The 8,425-nt window shown below is 41.8% G+C and overlaps 2 long non-coding RNA genes across 2 annotated transcripts; both read left to right on the top strand.

Moving 5' to 3' along the window:
• Window positions 1-425: 425 nt before the first annotated feature.
• On the top strand, window positions 426-1,461 carry LOC132106324 (uncharacterized). Its single transcript, XR_009424118.1, has 3 exons — window positions 426-506; window positions 745-1,144; window positions 1,332-1,461. It is a non-coding gene; the product is annotated as an uncharacterized LOC132106324 (long non-coding RNA).
• A 90-nt stretch (window positions 1,462-1,551) lies between these two features.
• LOC132106323 (uncharacterized) lies at window positions 1,552-7,615 on the top strand. Its single transcript, XR_009424117.1, has 4 exons — window positions 1,552-1,679; window positions 6,615-6,794; window positions 7,344-7,437; window positions 7,520-7,615. It is a non-coding gene; the product is annotated as an uncharacterized LOC132106323 (long non-coding RNA).
• The last annotated feature ends 810 nt before the right edge of the window (window positions 7,616-8,425 follow it).

The following is an 8,425-nucleotide window of genomic DNA, read 5'->3' as shown; positions in this document are numbered from 1 at the left end:
TAAAAAACATATTGGAAACATCAAAATAATGAAACTCTTACCAAAACAAATAGTTAAATTAAATATACCTTTTTTAACACAGAATAAAAGCTAAAAAAGTTTTAAAAGCACTGCAAATTATATATATATTTCATATATTATTTCTTTATCATGGCATTTACCCAAATTTAAAAGAAAATGGCTCCGCACATGTCTCCCCCAAACATATAATTTAGTTTTTACTTTTAGACTAAAAAGAAAAGGAAACAAAAGGGAACAGAAGTCTCCAATGTTTCCTGGAGGAAGAGCGACCAGCATGGGAACATCCTACCACAGCATGTTAGGACTAGTCAGTAAAATATACAGTCATTCTGTTGTACAAAAATGTTTATGCGTCTGGTCAGAAGAAATGTTTTTTTTTATATCATAACATTTTGTTTTTGCAGAGAAACCTGCTGGCACTAGAGAGCTCTCAGAAGTTGAGGAGGTGGAAATGGATGAAATTCCACAAGAGGTCCCAAGTCTTAGTAAGCATATTGAATTGAAAGCCTAAATAATTTAAACATTTATATTTAAATTAAAATGTCACATAGTATATAGGCAACTGTAAAAAGTATATAATGACCATTTCCATGATGCATATGAAGTGACAAAGCCATATAACAAATTGCTAATTTGCTTTATTAAAATGCATCATTGTTACAGACTTTTTCCTAAATATTATTATTATCATTATTATTAGTATCTTTTTTATTATTAATTTAGATCAACATCTTCAGAGACTAAAAAACCTGCTAAATTCTGCCACTCTCTCTGCACCAGTGGAAGCAGAAGAGACACCCACCATGTCTGCATGGACCAACAGACAGGTCATCTCTGAAAATTGTTTTTAGGACTGCAATGCCAGAAATCTTAAATTGCATGTTGGCTGCAGAGACAGTAACCCAGCATTCCTGTCAACAATGCAAGACTGTTGATGCGGTTGTCTGGTGCCTAGACTGTGTTCGCTCAGGAAGTCAGTATTTCTGTTCCACATGTGACTCAGAGATCCACAGAAAAAATGTTTTCCATAATAAGGAAGCTATGTTTGATGTTTTTTTTAAACCTATTCCAGCATCATTAGTGGTGGTTGATGAAAGTGGCCAATATCAACTCTGTGAACAAGGTATGTTCAGATAATTTCGTAGGTGTCCTCTCAACAGGTTTTCATAATGCCCACTACATGTACAGTGGTGCAATATAAGCTCTGTCTGCAGTTTGCTTTAACTGGTTTATTTTTTTACTTTGACTTTGTTGAGTAAATGTGTAGACATTACTTGTATTCCTTTCTATTAATTTGATTTACTGTGTAGTGTGTATGCTTCCGATTTCTCCACCAATGCAAATCTGCTCCTGCAGCCCAAACCAAGACTTCACAGTTATCCCAGGAATGAAGACTGTCTTGGTGACTATCAACGATATGTCTTGTCACTTCCTCCTCCTTTTTTTTATATCACACCAGATGAAGTGAAGCATAATAAGGCTTACCATTATTGTTTTGTCCTGTGCTGTACAAATACTGTTCAAATGGCACCAGCTGCCAAATGCTGTTCAAGTTTGATGTGTTCACATCATTTGAGCAGATGAAGTTAGCTAGCCCAGCGTTATCCCAACAAGAATTTCTCAAAATGCTTAAACATCGATCTCTTTGCACTGGTCGGGTAAAGAACGTTTTCATTTCTATTAGGGGTGTAACGGTATGCAAAAATCATGGTTCGGTACGTACCTCGGTTTTAAAGTAATGGTTCGGTTCATTTTCGGTACAGTAAGGGAAAGAAATGCAAACATTAAACTGCAGGTTGTTTATTACAAAACATTTTTTTTTTTACAATTTGTTTACACTTTTAGATAAAATATATATAAAATAAAAAAAAAGAATAAGAAATAAAATACTGCTGCAAAGTTCTCCACTAAATAAAATACTCTCAGTCTCAAACCAAATATCACATAATTGTCAGGAGGGGTGGTGGAGGGCTGAACTCAAATGCAGACAGTAGTCACAGCAACACAGTTTATTATACAAAAAAACAGGAAAACAAAACCCACGAGGGGGCAAAACAAGGGCTAGACAGACAAAGGAAGACAAAACTAGACTAACACTGCACTTAACTAGACTATGACTAAAACACGATCAAACAATTACTTAGACAAGACTTGACAAAATCACAACTGGTAGCAACAGTAGCCAATCTTAAACAACGTGACAATATTTAAACAATGAACCGACAAAGGGACAGAGAAACACACAAGGTTATAAAGGGAGGCTACTAATGAACACAACAGGTGGAACAGGTAAATCAATGAAGACAAAACTAGGGTAACAAGGGGGGCGGGGCAAGGGAACGAGACAACGCAAGCACATGGCCCAAACAAATGGCCATGTGCTTGCACATAAAACATGGGCCTGTCATGATCCTGCCACAAGACTAGAGAAAAATCAGAGACAAGAAGGCAGAATCATGACAGAACCCCTCCCCTAAGGAGCGGCTTCCAGACGCTCCCTAAGGGAACACTAAACACGTGACATGACAGACTGAGACCAGGACACAAACCAACAAAACATGACAAATAGCAATAAAGGCAGACACGAAAACACGACAACAGGGTTGGGATTAAACAACAAAAATAACAAACACGGTAGGGGGGGTGTTGGTACAACAAAGTTCATAGGGGGCAGTCCAGGGTGAACAGGTGGACTGGGGGTCTTGGGTGGACAGGACGATGGCTGATGGCGAGGGGTCCGGGCAGACTTCGATGGGGACACATGAGGAACAGTCTGGGGTGATGTGGTGACAGGGGTGACCGGGGAAACGCACAGGGGTACAGAGGGTGAAGAAACAGGAAGCCCGACCGGGGAAACAGCAGGGGACACAACAGGACACATGACTGGGGGTGTAGCAGGCGGCCGAGGAGCGGAGAGAGGAATGGAGCTCACAGAATCTGACTCAGAACCCATGCTCCACATCTCCGCCTTGGAAACAGCGTTGTCAGTAGCGTTGTCTGTAGCAGTCTGGGGTTCGGCGCTCACGGCAGCCGACTGGGGTTCGGCGCTCACGGCAGCTGACTGGGGTACGGCGCTCACGATAGCGGGCTCTGGGACAGCACCTGGGACATCACTTACAGTAGCGGGCTCTGGAACAGCACCTGGGAGAGCGCTTGGAGTAGCGGGCTCTGGGACAGCGCTTTGGACAGCGCTTGCAGTAGCGGGCCCTGGGACCGGCAGAGATGAAGGGCGAGAGGCTCCCTTTCTCCTCCTCTTCCTCTTAGGTCGCGGTGTGGTAGTCATAGCCGGACTTGTGACCGGTTGGAGAAGCTCAGCGGGATCTGTGACTTGCGTTGGATGGGCAGTCTCAGACAGCGCTGACTCAGCCGAGGATGACTCCGACGAAGAATCCCACGAAGTCCGTCTCCCTCGTTTACCATGAAGATTAACAGGCGTGGGAGGTGCCTCAGGACTCGAGGAGGGATGTGCCTGATCCCCCAGTGTTGCAACAGCCAGGAGACGACCCTCTGGGATCACTGGCAGCTTGGCTGAAGGTGGGGACCTCGAGGGGGAGACCTGCGGCTCCTCCTGGGAGATACTCTCCCATAGTTGGGCATAGTTCCGCAGGATCCACTCACCCTCGGACGAGTAAGGGAGGGTGACCCTCTTGTCAGTAGGGGATGACAGCCAGCACTGCTTGCGGAACTCCAGTTGTCGCTGGAGTTCGGAGGACCCCCTGTCTGCTGAGTTCCTTCTTGTTCGGTTCATTCTGTCAGGAGGGGTGGTGGAGGGATGAACTCAAATGCATGCACATAAAACATGGGCCTGTCATGATCCTGCCACAAGACTAGAGAAAAATCAGAGACAAGAAGGCAGAATCATGACACATAATAAAATATAATGAAAAATATAAATAACTACGATTATAGTGCAGCATTACCAATCCCAGCTTGTAGGCCTGCTCATATTTTAAAAATATATATAACTTTTGCAAAGTGTAAAGTGCAGCATCAACAGATTCAGTTTTTAGAACTTCTCAGATTTTTAAGAACTTTTCCACAGTCTAAAGTACAGCATGAACAGTTCCAAGCTGAAGGCCTGCTCAGATTCATTCAACTTTCATGTTTTTTGTCAAAAAAATTAACTTGTCCACATTGTCTACGGAAAGGGCAGATCTGCTGGCAGTTACAATGTCTCCAGCTGTAGAAAATACCCTCTCGCTAGGGACTGAGGCAGCAGGTACAGCAAGGTAGTGCTTTGCTAACTTGGCAATATGAGGATATGTGGGCTCATTGGTCCTCCACCATTCAAGTGGGTTTGAATCCAGTGAAATGCAGTCCACAGCCTTGTAAAAGCTAACCTTTTCCTTTACCAGCTGCAAAGTAGGCTTGTTTCCCACCTGAGTCTTGAAGAGTTCACCAAACAGTTCAGCCATGACTGACTTCTTGACAGGAGGAGATGAAGCCTCTGGGTGTCCTGTCACTGGGGATGAACTAACTGCTGTGGCCTCCTCACTCTGCAAAATACAATGACAAAACTTTAATTAACTACTACTGGCACTGTCATCTTTATTTATATATGCTTTTTTAACAATGCAGATTGTTTCAAAGCAGCAAGTATTTCAAATTATACAATGAAGATATTTTACACACAAATTAACACAATACCTGTTCTACCATGGTTGCAATCTCTGTGATGAGGTTGTTGTAGATTCTGTCACGACAGGCATCATCCACATGAGGAAGGGCCTTGAACCTCGGATCAAGAACTGTGCATTTGTGGAGGAAGTCATGACAAGCAGAGTATTTGTTCTTCAGGTTTTCTGTGATGGCAGCCTTGATTTCTCTCACAGTTGGACTGTCTTCTTCATTGGGTGCCATAGAGTTGAGGACTGTGGTTTGGAGGGGGAGGATCATTGATACTGAAGATGTGGATTCAGTGCTCATCAGTGTTGTGATGGTTTTTAGTGGTTTAAGAACCTCAAGTACATCCTCTGCTATTTTCAGATCCTGGTCAGACACCGTGCTTATTTCTTTATTCTCCTTGAGAGCCTTTTCTGTCAGTGCAGAGTATATAGCTGCTTGCTGTTCAATGTACCTCTCAAGCATATCATAACTGGAGTTCCAGCGGGTGGTGACATCATGAATAAGGGTGTGTTTTGGTATATTAAGCATTTCCTGTTTGCTCTCTAAAATATGTGCAGCTGTTGGGCTACGGTGAAAAAAAGACACAACCCTTCTGACTCTACCTAGCACTCTGGACACCTGGTTGAGACCTGTTGCTTTCTGTGATGCTAAATTAATTGTGTGTGCAAAACACCCAATTTGAGGGCCCAGTCCAGCTTCACTGACTGCATTGACAATATTCCTGGCATTGTCTGTTGTGACAGGAATAGTAGTTCCTGGCCTCTCCAACTTCCACTCCAACACTGTCTTCTTAAGTCCCTCTGCCAGATTTGTGCTTGTGTGTTGTTCATAAATGGGGCAGGTTTGCAAAACATGGCTTAACATGTTCCACTCTGGAGTAATGTGATGGGCACTGTTAAGTAGCTCTCGGTAGCTCTAGATGTCCATCCATCGGTTGTGAGTGCTACAGCAGATGCCTTAGACAGCTCATGGACAACAGCAGTTTTAGCTTGTTCATAAAGGGTGGGTATAACTTTTTGGCTGAAATGTGGACGAGAAGGAATTTCATACCTGGGCTCAGTCACCTTCATCATGTGCTTGAAACCACTGTTCTCAACAACCGAGTATGGTCGTAGATCAGCTGCTATAAAAACACCAATTGCTTTTGTTATTGCATTGGCCCGATCGGAATTAACAGCAAAGGTCTGTTTAAATGCAGACGGAAGCTGTGTTTGAATCACGGTCATTTTTTTTTCTAGTTGCAGTGATGTTCACACTCGCGTGATGCCTTTTCAGGTGCGTTAACAAGTTTGAAGTGTTGCCTGAAACATACCCGATCATTATTGAGCAATGTCGGCACACTGCTTTCGTCTTATCGACTAGTCTTTGTCCGTTGACGTATTTTACTGGGAAACCGAAGTGTTCCCAAACAGGCGACCTTAATGATATGGGTGGCTCTTCAAGCTCCGGCTTGTCCATATGGTCTATGGGCTTGTCTGCATTGGCCATCACGCTAGCTAGCGAGAGGCTGGGCTAAAGCATGCCCTGTGTATGTTGTTGTAAAGCCGCGGGGTGTGTTTTTTTTTTTTCCAAACCACTTCAGCGAACATCCCGCCCTGCAGTCGATTTCATTGGTTTAGGTTACAGTGACGATGGGTAGGTTTAGAGATCAGTGTTGGTGTAGGGCAATCTGTACAGTGATTGACATATTGACATGACCAATGAAAACTGTAGAATCAGCTGCAGGGCGGGATTTGCGCTGAACGCGGAGACTTCCGCCACTTAATATGTTCATGTGGAAACATGAAAATGTATATGTTCCACACACAAAATATTGCATTCGGTATACACGTGCACCGTACCGAAAGCCCTGTACCGAAATGGTCCGGTACGAATACACGTACCGTTACACCCCTAATTTCTATAGTTTTTGAATTTCAGACTTTCAGATCTTTCATTAACCAAAATGATACCATCCTTCTTTCCAGAGGAGTAGTATTTGTGGTGATACCTTCCACAGAGTCTTTCGGGAGTTTTCCTTCTGCAATTATTAGAAAGAAGATTTGTGCTTGATGGAGCCCTTTAAATGCCCTGCATGCACACCAGACATGCTGGCTATTATCTGCAGATGGTAATAGAAAACATTACTGGTTCAAGAATTCCAAAGGGTCAGTGGAACTATTATTATTATTATTATATTTTATTTTTTTACAATTAAAATATAGGGTGACACAGTGGTGCAGTGGTCTTTTTGTGTAGCCCTGCAATAGTTTGCTGGATAATAAAATATTTAATTACACTTTTATTTAAAATCCATGGAAAGTAGCAAAATATGTAAAGTGCATGATTGCTTATGATTTAAACATAAATACTTTTTATCCAAATTGGAACATTTTAAAAACGGTTTGAAAAATATAGCACTGTTTAAACCAGCTTGTGATATTAAGAGTTCTGTGACAACAATGTGGTAAATTGTTCAGGAACTTCTTGTCTCCCTTCTGTAACCTGAAGACATGAACTACAACTTTAAAGATGTTATTTATTTTTGTACTTTAAGCAGTAAGTTTTTAACATCTCATACAAGTTAATGCCAAATTACAGTATTTCCACAGATCAAAATCATACAAACTAAAATATGTGGCACCTTATGGTTAAATTGCATATTTAGGTAAATCCAATGTTTTTGATCATTGATCATTTGAATTCTTATTTAACAGGACAGACGAACCATCTCTTTTTGATGGGCTATTTATCGCACAAGATGCCAAAGTATCTGCCTTTGTTGACCAAATAAGAAGCCAGATGTGTAGTGTAAGGATTTATTAAACTCTATAACACTTAATTTTTTTTACTTTTCCTGGTGTTACATTTACCATATTGTTTCTACTTTCAGAGGACAGGTCATGATGTCTGTGGGCCGGCAACATTTACAGCAGGCAGAGAAACATCTCAGAAGTCCAGGGCCAAGGTGGATGAAGAGGGCCTTGAATCTTGCTGCAAGGCTTAAATCACTATCTTGGTGAAATATATGCCTACCCAATGTTCCTGCAGAAGGAGCTGGCACAAGTTGCGAATGCAACATTCTTTTGTATGGATATTACTTGCAGGTAGGCTTGCAAGCTTACCATTGCCAATTGACAACTGAAGTTTTTACTGATGTTTTACCATTATTAATCTATGTCATGCATGCCAGTTAGTCTGGTTAGCACCGCTAGTCTGACAGCGAAAAACTGGCAAGTGTGGAAAAAAAAGTGGACATGGAAAATAAACGATTAAAATGTGACTGTACTGAACAATTTTGTTTTATTTTGTCTTACCACCACAACACAAAGTCAGTGTGTTTGATATGCACACAGACCATGGCAGTCTGTAAGGCATATAACATTTTAACCAACTTTAAAAGTCACATAGTTCCTTCCCACATGAAACAGATGTTTGAACTAATTGAATGAAAGACTCAACTATTGCCAATATCAAATGATGATTAATTAAAAAGTGTTAATTAGATTAAAAACAGAATACAAACCCATGATATAATTGCAGGGGGTGCTTGGGATGTTTCGTCCAGCAGCAATTACGTCCTTAGGGGGCGGGGAGACAGTATGAATGTCATGAACTGTTCTCAAGGTGATGATACACGGGGCAACTTTTTTGAGAGAAAAAGTTGCCCCGTGTATCATCACCTTGAGAATCTGTTGTGTCCAGCAGACTCAGTCAGACCAATCAAAAAAATTATGTAGAGGGAGCTTGTATAGAAATGAATAGAGGGGGAAGATAAGCACAGATCTGTGGTTTAAAT

Source organism: Carassius carassius, chromosome 26, assembly GCF_963082965.1.
Source record: "Carassius carassius chromosome 26, fCarCar2.1, whole genome shotgun sequence".
NCBI lineage: Eukaryota > Metazoa > Chordata > Actinopteri > Cypriniformes > Cyprinidae > Carassius > Carassius carassius.
This window is presented reverse-complemented; position numbering and strand designations above follow the sequence as displayed.